General features: G+C 35.1%; 1 pseudogene; it reads left to right on the top strand.

The window, feature by feature from the left end:
- The window catches only part of LOC149061615 (uncharacterized), a 587,539-nt pseudogene extending 584,281 nt beyond the window's left edge, over positions 1 to 3,258 (top strand).
- Positions 3,259 to 15,803: the final 12,545 nt, after the last annotated feature.

Below are 15,803 nucleotides of genomic sequence, written 5' to 3'. Positions count from 1 at the left end.
AAAAAAAAATACAATCTATTTATCCTTTTTATAGACGTAAGTTATATAAGGGTATACCAATCCTCTTAATTTAAAACATATTTTTTTATTTTATGCCATACATCAACATATGCGATTTAATATAACAGTTTTTGGGATTATGACAGTTTGTGCTTTTTTTTTGTAAGTCATTGTGTATTTCCCAGTGTCCTCCAGCTCGTCTTATATATGCCACATAATGCCCAGGTACGTAAGCAATTACGCCATAAAGCACATACGAGTAGGTGTAAGATAATTGTTATTCAAATGTATTAATTATATAATTTTATCTATATAATAAAAAAAGTGGCCATTTCTCGAATAACGCAGTTTCTTGAAAACTACTACTCAGATTTTCTTGAAATTCAACATAGATATTCAGTTTGAGCTCATAAGTATCAGTCTGAAGTCAAAAATGGCCTATGTATTTTTTAACGATCACCAGGGAGTCAGAAGTGTAAATTCATTGGTTTATAAAAGAAAAATAAAGAGTGGCCAATTAAAGGTCAAATCATAATATATAATTGCCATAGCAACAAAATAACAGTAACAATTCATTTTTTTTAGAAAAAATAAATCACCAATCTTTTTTGAATTTGTAATCATTAAAAAAAATAGTTGAATATGCCTAAAAGAAAACAAAATATTGGAAAAAATTCTTTACTAAATAAAAGACAGAAAAAACTCAAGAAAACACATCAAGTTGAAGATGATATAATAGAAGAAACAAAAAAATCATCATCAAATCAGAAACAAATCAGTCAACGTACAGAAAGAAGAAAGTCCAAATGAAAAAAAATTTAGAAATGAAAGCATTCAATTATGATTGTAGTGACGTATTTAATAACGATCATCGTATTTCTATTGGTCTTATGGATATTGAATGTAAGTTTTGCAAAGCGTTAAAATTTCAAGATGAATGTGATAACATGTGTTGTGGAAAGGGGAAGGTAAATTTGCCTGATTTGACTATTCCCGAAGAGCCATTATCAACGTATCTATCTGGAACAACAATTGAATCAAAACATTTTCTAAGTAATATTAGAAAATATAATTCGTGCTTCAACATGACTTCATTTGGTGCGAACAGAAAGAAAGAGTCGGGTTTTCAAACTACATTCAAAATTCAAGGACAAATTTATCACAGAATAGAATCTCTTCTTCCATATGATTGTGAATCATCATTTTTACAAATATTTTTATTGGTGATGATGATATACAATCACAACGTAGATGTTCGATCGTTCCCAATGTGCAACACGAAATAGTTCAATCTTTACAAAATTTTCTAAACGAACACAACATATTAATAAAACTTTTCAAAACATCATTAGACAATATGCCGAGTGACGAATGCCAAATTGTACTTCGAGCCGACAAAATACCTTCAAGTGAACACGAAAGACGTTTTAATTTACCAGTTGTAAAGCTGCTATAATTAATGGGAATGAATTTTCAAAACGCAATATTGTGTTACAAAAACGTAGTAATGAGTATGTAACAGTCCAAGAAACCCACAAATCGTATGATGCTTTACAATATTCATTGATGTTTTGGATGGGGGAAGATGGATATCATTTTGAAATATACGAAATAAATCCAGTTACAGGTTTGTCAACAAAGAAACGTGTGTCATCAATTAAATTTTATGCATACAGAATGATGATACGTACAAATCCAGAAAATCATTTATTACATTATAAGCAATTGCTAAATCAATTTATAGTTGATATGTATGCAAAAATTGAAAATGAACGTTTACGCTATATACGATGCAATCAAAAAGCTCTTAAAGTTGAACAGTATATTCATTTAAAAGATGCATTTGAAAATGATGAAAATGTTTCAGATATGGGTCAAAAATGTATATTACCAGCAAGTTGTATAGGTAGTCCACGACATATGCATGAATATATACAAGATGCTCTTTGTTACGTTAGACATAATGGAAAGCCATGTTTATTCATTACATTTACATGTAATATTCGATGGACAGAAATCACCAATTTATTGTTGGCTGATCAGCAACCAAGTGATCGCCATGACTTAATAGCAAGAGTATTAAAATTAAAATTAAGAAAGCTAATCGATTTGATAACTAAGTGCAAGATTTTTGGTAATGTTAGATCTTGGGTTTATTCAATAGAATGGCAAAAAAGAGGTTTACCACATGCTCATATTTTAATATGGTTAGAAAACAAAGATCATCCAGATCGAATTGATAATATCATTTCAGCTGATTTACCAGATCCAGAAAAAGATCCTCATTTATTTGACATAATAAAAAAAAATATGATACATGGACCATGTGGACAGTTGAATCCATTTTCAGTATGTATGAAGGATGGCCAATGTAAATGTAATTATCCTAGAAAATTACTTGATGTCACGAGATCAGATAAAAATGGATATCCTTTGTACAGACGAAGAAGTATAACAAATGGAGTTTTCCAGACTGCTATTAACGTTAAGGTTAATGATAAATACAAAAAAGTGAATATTGATAATCAGTGGATTGTGCCATACTGTCCACTAATCTCGAAAATAATGAATGCTCATATTAATGTTGAGCTTTGTAGTTCAGTAGTTGCAGTAAAATACATTTTGAAGTATATACACAAAGAAAGTGATCAAGCCATGTTTTCGATAGAAAATAAAAATAATAATGAAATTGAAGAATATCAATCAGGAAGATATATAAATAGTAACGAAGCAATTTGGCGAATTTTCGGTTTCAAAATTCATGATCGATATCCAAATGTGCAACATTTACATGTACACCTCGAAAATGGTCAACGTGTTTATTTTTCAAATGATAATGTAGAAAAAAAAGTTGAGAAACCACCTGAAACAACTCTAACAGCATTTTTTAGTATATGTCAGACAGATGATTTCGCGAAAACGTTATTATATTACGATATCCCAAAATATTTTAGATGGGACAATTCGCAAAAAAAATTTAATCGTAGAAAAGAAAGAATACGTCACAGTCCTGAGATCTTCCAATCTGACACTCTTGGTCGAATGTATACAATACATCCAAGTAATTCAGAGTGTTTTTTTTTGAGAATTTTATTACATAATGTTATTGGTCCAAGGTCTTTCGGATATTTAAGAACAGTAAATGGTATTACGTACAAATCATATAGAGAAGCATGTCAACAGCTAGGTTTACTAAAGGATGATAAACATTGGGATGATGCATTAGCGGAAGCAAATGAAACAAAGAAAGTCGAGTAGTATAAGATCATTATTTTCAATTATTTTGACTTCATGTAACCCATCGGATCCACAATCTTTATGGGAAAAATATAAAAAAAGTATGAGTGAAGATATATTATGTCGGAATAAGAAATTAAATTGTTGTAAAGATTTAGATCATACAGATGAAATATTCAATGAAACTCTCATTATTATAGAAGATATGTGTTTAATAATATCAGGGAAAAATTTAAATCAATGGGGAATAACTCCTCCTTTTCGAACCGAAAATATATCAAAAGATTCAGAAATCATTCGTGAAACGTCGTATGATATTGAAAAACTGAATGCATATATCAATACTAATAAATTATTATTAATTGACGATCAAAAAAAGGCATTCCAAACAATAAACAATTATGAAAAACATTATAGAAGAAAAAGAGGGCCTTTTCTTTTTAGATGCTCCAGGAGGCACAGGGAAAACATTTTTATTGAACTTAATATTGGCAGAAGTACGAAAAAGTGGAAATATAGCATTAGCAGTAGCGTCATCTGGTGTAGCAGCTACCCTATTACATGGAGGACGTACTGCTCACTCAGCCTTGAAATTACCGATTAATTTCAATTTAACAGAAGAACCTATTTGTAATATTATTGATAATCCTGCAAATTACTTAAACAAACGAATGTAATCATTTGGGATGAGTGTACAATGGCAAATAAAAAAGGACCAGAAGCATTAGATAAAACGTTACAAGATTTTAAGAAAAATAATTTTATAATGGGGGAAGTAATAGTCATTCTAGCTGGTGATTTTAGACAAACATTACCAATAATTTCAAGAGGAACACCAGCTGACCAAATACATGCATGTCTAAAAAATTCTTATTTATGGAAACATGTGAAAATAATTACATTAAAAAATAATATGAGAGTATTTCTAACAGGTGATACTAATTTAGAGAATTTTTCAAGACAGTTAATACTTCTGGGAGACGGAAAATGGGAAAGAAATGCAGATGACACGATCACATTTCCATCTAATTTTTGTCATATCTTAGATTCAGTTCATTCATTAATAATCCATGTTTATCCTGATATAGACAAAAATTATATCAGTCATGAATGGTTATGTGAAAGGGCTATACTAGCGCCAAAAAATGACAGAGTTAATACGATCAATAATGACATATTAAACTCTATTCCAAGGGTATGTAAATCGTACAAATCAATTGACACTGTATGTCATCCTGAACATGCTATATACTACCCTATGGAATTTTTGAATTCTTTAGAAATATCAGGCTTACCATCTCATATATTAACGTTGAAAATTGGTGCACCAATAATGGTTTTACGAAATCTCAATCCACCTAAATTATGCAATGGTACTCGATTATGTGTGAAGACATTAAAAAATAATATAATTGAAGGTATAATATTAACAGGATGTGGAAAAGGAGAACATGTTTATATCCCAAGAATACCTCTTAAACCAACTGATACACCATTTGAATTTGAAAGATTACAATTTCCTGGAAAACTTGCCTTTTCATTCACTATTAACAAATCCCAAGGACAATCATTAAAAACAACTGGAGTTTATCTTGAAACACCATGCTTTTCTCATGGCCAATTGTATGTAGCATGTTCAAGAGGAGGTGATCCAAACAATTTGTATATATAATATAAAAATAAAAAAACTAAGAATGTTGTTTATCAACAGGCATTAAATTAAACCATAGTCGTTATTTATTATAATATAGATTTATTAAAGATTTGATAATCATTTATTTTACAATATTCTTTGAATTTGTTCATAGTATCTATAATTGAAACTATAATATATTTTTAATTTCCATCTTGAAGGATAAACTGGATCCAATAATTTAAAATGTCATTACTAAATTTATTATTTTTTCTATTCAATTTCACGATACCATCACAATTACATACAATAGCGTTTGCAAAATATTTAATACATTGTGTGTTGGCATAATTAATAGCTTCATTAACATTTGGTCCAAGGTTTTATCTTCCATGAAACGAATATGGATGTGTTATTATGAACATTCCTGGTTTTTGTATAACTTTAGTATAAATAATTTTATATTTGTCATAAAAATTTTCTGTGACGACAAATAATTTATGGCCAAGTAGGTTCTCGCAGAAACGGCCCAGGAAAGTTGTATTTATTACTAATTCAACCTCCAATTATTTTCAGAAAGTGATTATTTATTTGTAATTTTATAATAGTGAGTAATTCTATTAATTGTCTATATAAACATAATATTGATATTATTTGAGAAAGTTAAAAAAAACCGTTTTACAGATACATATAAATTACAAATAGATTTTTACTTTTTAGATTCTGAACACTCAGTTATCTCCGATAAGTGTATTGATTTGACATTGATAATTACATGACTATACGATAACTTGTCAACATAATGGTACAGATTTGACTTCAGGGGTGGTTTTCGGTACCAAATTGAATATTCTTGTTGCATTACGAAGGTTAAAGTTAGATAACACCTATAGTACTTTTTAAAAGCGTCAGGAAAAAGCCCAAAATAATAAAAAAAAAGACAATTTTAATGCGAATAAAGATAGGACAATGTTTAAGGGGGGGGGGCTGACCAATTTTTTTTAAAAAATTGCCAAAAATAGAATATCGATTTGCAAATTCCAAAAATCAATTTGCAATTATTTGCAATTAATTTGCTAAATATTGACGTTGGTTTGAAACGGATCTTACAAAGTGGGGGGGCTGATGAAATTTGGAAAAAATGTCGCCAAAATTAGAATTTTGATTTGCAAATTCCAAAAATCAATTTGCAATTATTTGCAATTAATTTGCTAAATATTGACGTTGGTTTGGAACGGATCGGACAAAGTGGGGGGGCTGACCAAATTTTTTTAAAAAATTGCCAAAAATAGAATATCGATTTGCAAATTCCAAAAATCAATTTGCAATTATTTGTAATTAATTTGCTAAATATTGACGTTGGTTTGGAACGGATCGGACAAAGTGGGGGGGCTGACCAAATTTTTTTAAAAAATTGCCAAAAATAGAATATCGATTTGCAAATTCCAAAAATCAATTTGCAATTATTTGCAATTAATTTGCTAAATATTGACGTTGGTTTGGAACGGATCGGACAAAGTGGGGGGGCTGAATGAAGTTAGCCCCCCCAAACGCATTTATTGATTTGTGACTTTGCACTTGATTTGCAAATTTCAAAACGCAATTTGCAATTATTTGCAATTAATTTGCTAAATATTGGCGCCGGTTTGAAGTGAATCGGCCAAAGTGGGGGGGCTAACTTCATGACCATCCAAATACCAAGACTAAGAATAAATTCATAACTACTTATTTCGTTTGATAATGAATTGGCTTCACTTTTAGCCATTAAATTGGTGACACGTCAAAATATCCTGGTCAAAATATCCCCAAACCAAAATATCCCAGCAAAAATATTCCATGACAAAATATCCCGCGTAAAAATTTTTCGGTTAAATAATAACTCAAAATGTTGACCTTTGATAAAAGTTGCGATTAGAAGTAATAATCACACTTTATCTAAAGTGAATGTGTATTCGTTATTTTGATGATAGTATAGTGTCATTTTATTTCATTACCTACAAAGCGTGTCGTGAGCATTTAACGTTTCTTATTTTGTTTTATTTTCTTATTTTATTAAAAAATGTTAGAGTTTATTAAAAGCCAAAAAGGAAATAATTTATTAGTATTTGAAGGCTATTCATTTAGCATTCACAGAAAGAGTGAAGAAAAAATAATTTGGCGTTGCACGGAATATAAAAAGAAAAAATGTTTGACAAGATGTTAAATGACAGTAAAAATAATGAAAATTGGGATATTAATAACACAATATTGATATTCACAACAAATGAAAATTTAAATGTATTAAACGATTCACGGTAACATTGGAAATACTGTATATCCACTTTTACATGTACTAATGTGTAATAAAAATGAAAATAGTTATTCCGAAGTACTAAATCAAACCAATATACTCAGACAAAATTTACAACCAAAAGCTATTGTGATGGATTTCGAACAGGCAATTATAAAATCTAATTTATAAAATTATATTCTGATGTTACAATACATGGATATTTTTTTCATTTTACCCAGTGCTTATGGCGAAAATTGCAATCGTGTGGGTTAAAAATTAGATATTCCACTGACGTAATATTTGCCCACGAAATAAAAAAATTATCGGCTCTCGCTTTGTACCTGTTGATAATGTTATTTCTGCATTTGAAGAACTAATTAATTTCGACTATTACGTAGAAAATGAGGAAGATTTACAAACAGTTGTTGATTATTTCGAAGATACATGGATAGGGAGACTAACACGTGGTGGTAGACGAAGAGCTCCTACTTTTCTAATTAAAATTTGGAATATGTTTGATGCTGTAATGCAAGGTTCTCCCCGGACAAATAATGCAGTAGAGAGATGGCATAGAGCATTTAATTCTGCACTGGGAGCTAACCATGTAACAGTGTGGAAATTCATAAACATGTTAAAGCGAGAACAAGGTCTACAGGAGGCAAAAATGGAACAACAAATATCTGGAGTGCCTCAAAGGAAAAAAAGGCGTAAGTATAAAGATTTGGACGAGCGGTTAGTTGCTGTTGTAAAAGGTTATAGTGACACTAATATCAATAAATATTTAAAATCAATAGCGCATAACTTAATATTATAATACGTATTTATTTAGTATAATTTTTGACTAACCATTTCAATATTTTTATATTTTATAATTTTCTGATAAACCGTACAATTTTTAATATTTTTTTAATAACTTGTATTATAATAAGTATATAACATTTGACGAAAACCGTACCATTTTTAATATTTTTTTTTAGTAATTTGTACTAAATGTATTAGTATCTATGTAACATGTATAAAAAAGTTTAAATTTTGAATTAATATTGACGGGGGATATTATGCTATGGAATATTTTTGCGGGGATATTTTGGTTTGGGGATATTTTTGCAGGGATATTTTGGTTTGGGGATATTTTGACCGGGATATTTTGACTGGGATATTTTGTCGTGGAACCATTAAATCATTTGCCGTTTCATATACTTCTTCTAAAGCTTCTATTATAGATGAGAATTATAATCGTAATGCTTTCACGCTGTTGAGTCGATTTTCCCATCTTGTATAGACTATTGTTTAACAGTAAATAACTTGCAGTGCTTTTGAATTATACTACAACGATTTGTTGACGCCGAAAATAAGGTGTAAACACGACGTAATGTACCAAAAAATGAAATTGCTCTTGGAGAATTTTGTGCCGCATCGCAGAGAACTAAATTTAAACTATGAGCCACACAAGGTGTAAAAAAGGCTCTGGGATTTATATTTGAAATGTGTGTCTGCATTCCTTGGCATTTTCCAATCATATTTGACCCACTGTCATATGCTTGACTTCTTCAGTTTCCAATATTTATATTATATAATTCTAATTGTTTAATGAGAATTTCAGAAATGTATAATCCAGTGGTAAAATTAACGTTTATGAAGTCCAGAAAATATTCTTTTATGCTTTGATCAGATTAATTGCTTTTTTCTATGTTTACCATGCGTATGAGAATCGTCAGTTGCTCTTGATGTCTAATATCCGGTGTACAATTCCATTATTACAGTGAAATACTTTGCAGTCTTTATCAAACTTATTATTTGTTGTCTTATATCATTCGCTATAACTTGAATTAGTTCGTCTTGCATTTCATGGCTTAAATACTATACACAAGTTTCTTCGTCTTTTATTCGTCTAAACACGTTGACTACCATGAAAGTACTAGGGTATTCTCACTATTTTTACTCATGCGTACCGTGCATATTTTTAGGGTTTTCCCTCTTGTACCAAACAAATATTTTATTAAAATTTAATGATACGAAAATCGTCTTATATAAAATATGACTGAATTTACATATATTTCATGAATATGAAATTATTTAGGTGTGAGAACTCGAGTCCTCTCACCGTACACATAAGTGATATAATTGCGTGTTAAAACTTAAAATTTTTGTAAGTCTCCGAGTTCCCTCATAAAATGTTTAGTTAAGAAAATATAACTAGTAGATGAAAAATAATTATTTTAATCTCCTTTAATAAGAATATTATCATATGATTAATTTTTTATCTAATAAATATAATATTAATTAATTTGGAGGGAAATTTAATAAATATTATCATTGATTATGGAACAGATATGAATATGATATAAGTTGGTATATTTGTTGATAATTTAGTAAATTTGATTCTAAAAATTTAATTTTAATTTTATTATCATTCTACACAAAGTATAATGGACTAGGATAATATTTTAGAAGCTTTAGACGAGTCTTTTGAATATGATTCTGGCAGTGATTATAAACCTACTAATTCTGACCAAAGTTTAGACAGTTTAGATTCTGATATTCTTAGTGTAAATGATATTTCCCAAAGTAAATTTTCTAATACTAGTACTAAAAATTCTCAACAGTGGAATAATGTTATTAGTAGTGTTGGCAACACTGGGCCCTAACGCCTCACCAGGGGCTAAGCTGTGAGGCTAGTAGTAGCAATCTTTCTCCCCACGATATAGCGAGCGGAGCCCGGTTCGAGCTATGTGCGACAGCCGGCCGCGTTTTTACTGTTTTTGGAGATGACTAATTTCTTTAAATATTGTTTGTTTGTTTTAGTTATTTGAGTATCTATATCAATATAAACCGCTGATCTATTTCGTAGACGAAACCGTTATAGTTTTTTTTATTCCTAAATCCTGGCAATTCTAACTCTTAAGTGCTATAATAGTGTTTAAGTAACCGGTGCTAACATTTCAGAAGTGGGATAATTCCGTTGTTCAACCGTGTTGAGGTGTACTCCGGAAAATCGTGCCCGTAAAGTTTTTTCCGTGTTTTCTTTTAGAATTCGCGTAATTGCTGCAATTCTAGTTCGTAAATTCGTAATAAACACGTGTTTTGTTTTTGCCGTTTTTGGCGCGCAGTAGTGTTCGTTTGAGGTTGGTGTGCGCGCGCATACGTTGTTAGCTCCGCAGTGCGTGAGCTGCGCCGGACCTCGACTGTCGTTACCTTGGTTACCCGTGGTATCAAACTAGCGCCCGATACCGTGTTTGCGTGATAACACGTCGTGTGGACATTGATTACCGTTGTCGTTGATAAGATCTTTTGTTTTTGTTTACTTTATCATCTGTGCGATGGGTAATAATGATGATTTAAACGGAAAATCTAACGTATCGAATCCAAACACCTTGAAAGCAACGTATTTCAGCGACCTGGTGAAGGAGACTTACGAACTACGGGAAAAACTGCGCTTGCTTGAGGAGGCTACGCGTACGTCTACATTAGATAAACCTAAACAGTTACCGACTTATATACAGTCCGATTACCGTGTACCGCCGGAAGTCGACCGCAATGTTCCGTTGTTCAATGGTCTTGAGACCAATTACGTTGCCGAAGATTGGATCTCTACTGTGACCGGTGTGGTCGATCTGAACGGCTGGAATTTTAACCAGCGTGTACACTATGTTAGAGCTCACGTTACTGGTGCCGCCAGAAACTGGTTTCTGTCGGAGGTATTTGCCGATTGGCCCGATCTTGAAATGAGATTTCGTGAAGCTTTCGTTCAAGAAATCCGTCTATCAGATAGATGGAACGAACTTAACCAGAGGACCAAGAACCCGAGGAACATTTGGTGGACTACTTTTACGAAAAAGTCAGGTTGTGTCGTGTTTTGAAATTGCCATTCACTGAATTACGCGACCATGTGATACAAGGTTTACGTTCTCGTGAACTAGCAGCGTACGCGATGACGCGTGTCCACAGTTCACAGAACCAGTTGCTTTCAGACCTCCGTGACTGGGAGAGAATGTGCTCGCTGCGCCGTGAACGTTTTCCAGGCAAGAGTACTTCAAATTCGCCGACAATCAAGTCCCGAACGATTAAGATCACGTCGACACCAGTGCCTGTTGCGCCGACTAAGAGTGCAATGGTAGTGCAACCTAGACCACAGTCAAAATTAACAACCGATCGACCGTAAATTACTTGTTATAACTGTCGTATGTTAGGTCACATTGCGAGAGATTGTCCAAAACCCCGCAGACCGATGAAGTGTTCGAATTGTGGGTCAGATCGACACACACGAGGCAAATGTCCAGAAGAGGCCGCCGGTTCGTCCATGTCAGCCGGCGACAACCGTGAAGTGTACCATGCCGAAATCACGAACCCGAAAACGTTGGCGAACCCTTTTGCGAGGAAAATGATGATAAATCAGCTTTCAGTCTTAGGACTTATAGACTCTGGATGTTCCAATGTGTTGGTACGTAAAACCGCCGCAGAACGTTGCCGAGCAGTGATACACCCGAAGTGGACAGCATTGTACACGGTGGGCGATACCTCGCGACCGGGCGCCACCGCGATCGGTGAGACAGTATTGGACGTAACTGTAGACGGTGTCACAGGTCACGACCACGAAGCGATCGTTGTCCCAGACAACGTGATCCCAGTGGATGTTCTGGTAGGTAGAACATGGTTAACACTGTCACATGTTAATTATTACAGGAAGGGCGAGGAGTTGGTCTTCGAAACCAGTTAGGACGTACCGAACTACGTAGTGGCCCAACCACCTGTAAAAGATGCATGTGTAGTTGTTCAGATGTCAGACCAGCGACAACCGATCACCGCCGAAGATGTGAAAATCGCGCCACACTGGCCGGATGCCAACCGTGAAGAGTTATTGGCTCTACTTAATCGATATCGAGATGCTTTTGCAAAAAATATTCACGAGTTGGGCTGTACAGACGTGTTAAAAATGGATATAGTTGTTGCTAATGGTGCAGAACCGGTGAACGTTCGTCCATACCGAACCTCTCCCACGGACCGACAGACTATTTCTACGATCTTGGACGAGTGGAGAAGGGCCGGAATAGTTAGTGATTCAAACTCGCCGTACGCAAGTCCCGTACTATTGGTAAATAAGTCATCCGGAGATAAACGATTATGTGTCGACTACCGCAGACTTAATTCGCAAACAGTCGTACCGCCTTACCCGATGCCAGACGTGGATGAGCAACTCGGAGCTCTGGCAGGTGGTACCATTTTTACTACACTGGATTTGTCAAATGGCTTTTTACAAATTCCGTTGACCGAACAAGCAAAGGACAAGACAGCTTTTGTTACAGAGAATGTCACCGCCCGCTTTGAAAGAATGTCTTTTGGGCTCAAGAGCGCTCCGGGCACTTTTCAAAAGTTGATGAACTTAGTGTTCAAGGACTTGAAAGAAGCAGGCCTAGTAAATACCTATTTGGACGATATTATTATCCCTTCAGCTAGTTGGGAAGATTTGATGCGAGATCTACCAAAAGTGCTCGAGGCTTTAGTAAAGGCACGGCTTACCTTAAAACCGGCCAAGTGCAACTTTGGAGCAGAACAATTGGAATATTTGGGATACCGGATTTCGAAAGGCGTGGTGAAGCCAGGCCGTAAAGTAGAAGCGATCGCAAACTTCCCCACACCTAAGGATGCTCATGAAATACGCCGTTTTCTTGGACAGCCCGACAGTCCATTTTAGGAGGTTTATTGTGAATTATGCGATAGTGGCGGAACCGTTGACGCGACTGACGGGAAAAGATGTGCCGTACCAGTTGGGGCCAAGTCAGGAGACTGCTTTCGAGAACCTGAAGAAGATACTTAGTTCGGAACCGGTTGTGCGTATGTATGATCCGTCTGCAGCTGTCACGGAGGTACATACAGATGCCAGCAGTAAAGCACTTTCAGGTATACTGTTACAAGGGCCAAAGACAACGGATTTACACATGGTATATGCCGTCAGTAAGAAGACTACAAACGCAGGAGACAGCCCTCGGTGTCCCCACCCAGGAAAGGAAGGAAACATGATACGGACAAGGATGCCCCGCGTGCGGTAAACGAGGGAGCTAGCTGCTCCTGGGAAAGAGACGACCCCGGCGAGGGTCTAGTGTACACAGACTACCAACAGACCGTGGTTATAAGTCTAGAGAAAATGCTCAATCTGATGGAGAATATTGTAAAGGCGCAGAGGGAGATGTTTACGAAGTTCGACGCCGTGTTGCGGGCAACAGGTGTGCAGCAGGTGCGAGTGGAGTCCATGCAATCCACGCTCTCCAGCAAGATTACTCAATCCACACCCCTGTATCACAATTTGGAAACGACACGACCCACAGGGCGACCCAATGACCAGAGAACAGATACGACAACTTGAATTAATTGGACCGAAAACTAAACAGGTATCAGGTGACTTAGTAAATTATGAAGTTATTAATGGTATACTCCACCGCAGGTATGACGGACGATTACTACTAGTGGGGCCCAAGCCGATGCGCAAGGGAATTGTTATTGCTGCGCACGACTACGGAGGGCATTTTGCACTGGACAGAACGGTAGCAAAAATCAGTAAGGATTTCTGGTTCTCACAACTAAACCGGTATCTACTCGTCATAGTCGATAACCTCACCAAGTATGTTCATATGTACCCATGTAAAGCCACCGATGCCAGGTCCCTAATACGCATTATGACCAAGTTTATTGAGACAAGAGGTACGCCAGATCGAATAATTTCGGATCGCGGTTCTTGCTTCACGTCTCGACCATTTGAAGAGTTTTGTACAGTTCACAATATAGAACATATTCTCAATTCCACAAGGCACCCACAAGCAAACGGGCAGGTGGAACGAGCAAATCGTACAATAGTAACGTTACTCAGTATGAGCACTGATGACCAACGGCGTTGGGACACTAAAGTGAGCGAGGTCGAACGCATGTTGAATACAGCTGAAAATAAGACCACCAAGAAGACACCATTCGCAGCCTTACATGGATACCAGCCACAGTTCCACAAAGGGATACTGGGCTCACTATCCCAACACAGTAATGATTGGAGGGAACCGACGGAGGTTCAAGGTGAAGTACGCGACAATATATTGGAGGGACAACACGCAATGACCAGATTGTATAATCGCAAACATATACCAGGCATTAGTCTTGATTTGGGTGAGATGGTGGTTATGTTGAAAGCTCCAGCAGTAGGACAACCTACCAAGTTGCAGTCAAAGTACAGAGAAAAACCACTACAAGTTATACAAAAGTGACCGGGAGACACTTACCGAGTAGCTGAAGTTTCACCAGAGGGGCAAACCACATACGCTACTACGGCGCATATTTCACAGTTGAAATCTTGGAAAGTCCTTGACCAAGAAGATCACTCGGATAGGACCAGTGATGAGGACAGCGACGAATCAACTCTAGCCGATAAAGGTAGTACAGGGCAGATGTCAACAGTCAGCGACATGAAGGAGGTGCCGCACCACGACACCGACAGTGAAGCAAAGACACCAGAACCAATGTTGACGACAACGGAGGACCCATGTGTGGTCAGGGGCCAACGAGTGAGAAAGGCACCTGAGTACTTAAAACATTTTGTAACCAAGTACCACAGTGATGAGTTTAGTATGGTGAGGCTTGGACAAGCTTAACCCATTTGTGTATATATATTTTTTTTTAACCTCTCCTTGCTACTACAACTACTATTAAAAAAAAGTTAATGTTATGCTATAATGATATTATGTTAAAAGCTATGATTTAATGTTTAAATGATATGTTAAAACATTAATGTTATGTTAGATATGTTAAAATTTATTTATTTTTTTTTTTTACACTGATGTTCCTTTAATATTGTAATTGGTTATAGGCCTAGATTGTTTAGGGTACATCCCTCATTATATATATTTTTTTGTTTATGTTTAAAAGTGATGTATGTACAAATTAAGGCCCGAGGGCGGCCCTTACGCTAGGATGGCCGAATGTTGGCAACACTGGGCCCTAACGCCTCACCAGGGGCTAAGCTGTGAGGCTAGTAGAAGCAGTCTTTCTCCCCACGATATAGCCAGCGGAGCCCGGTTCGAGCTATGTGCGACAGCCGGCTGCGTTTTTACTGTTTTTGGTGATGACTAATTTCTTTAAATATTGTTTGTTTGTTTTAGTTATTTGAGTATCTATATCAATATAAACCGCTGATCTATTTCGTAGACGAAACCGTTATAGTTTTTTTTATTCCTAAATCCTGACAATTCTAACTCTTAAGTGCTATAATAGTGTTTAAGTAACCGGTGCTAACAGTAGGTATATGCTATAAATTATAAATACATATTATACTTAGGTATAATATATTTAGTTATAATTTTTATTTCAGCATTCAATAAAAGTCATTTTGTATTTGAGGAAAACAGGCCTTTGTTATGTGACTTAGGACCAGATTGAAAGACTATAGATATTTATAATTTATTTCTTAATGATGATATACTGGATACTATAGTTATTGAAACAAATAGACAGGCATTAAGGTATAAAAATTCATAGCCAAATACTAATCCTGTGGAAGTGAAACAATTTTTAGGAATTGGAATTAATATGTACACAGAACTTGTATCCTATCCTAAAATATCAGGCTATTGGAGTAGGCAAAAATTTTTTCATATGTAGTAATAAATAATAATGTAATGATGT

This window comes from Diuraphis noxia, unplaced genomic scaffold, assembly GCF_037042655.1.
Source record: "Diuraphis noxia isolate RWA-SAM2 unplaced genomic scaffold, SU_Dnox_SAM2 contig0001, whole genome shotgun sequence".
Classification (NCBI taxonomy): domain Eukaryota; kingdom Metazoa; phylum Arthropoda; class Insecta; order Hemiptera; family Aphididae; genus Diuraphis; species Diuraphis noxia.
The sequence above is the reverse complement of the archived record's forward strand: the minus strand, read 5'-3'. Positions and strand labels throughout refer to the sequence as shown.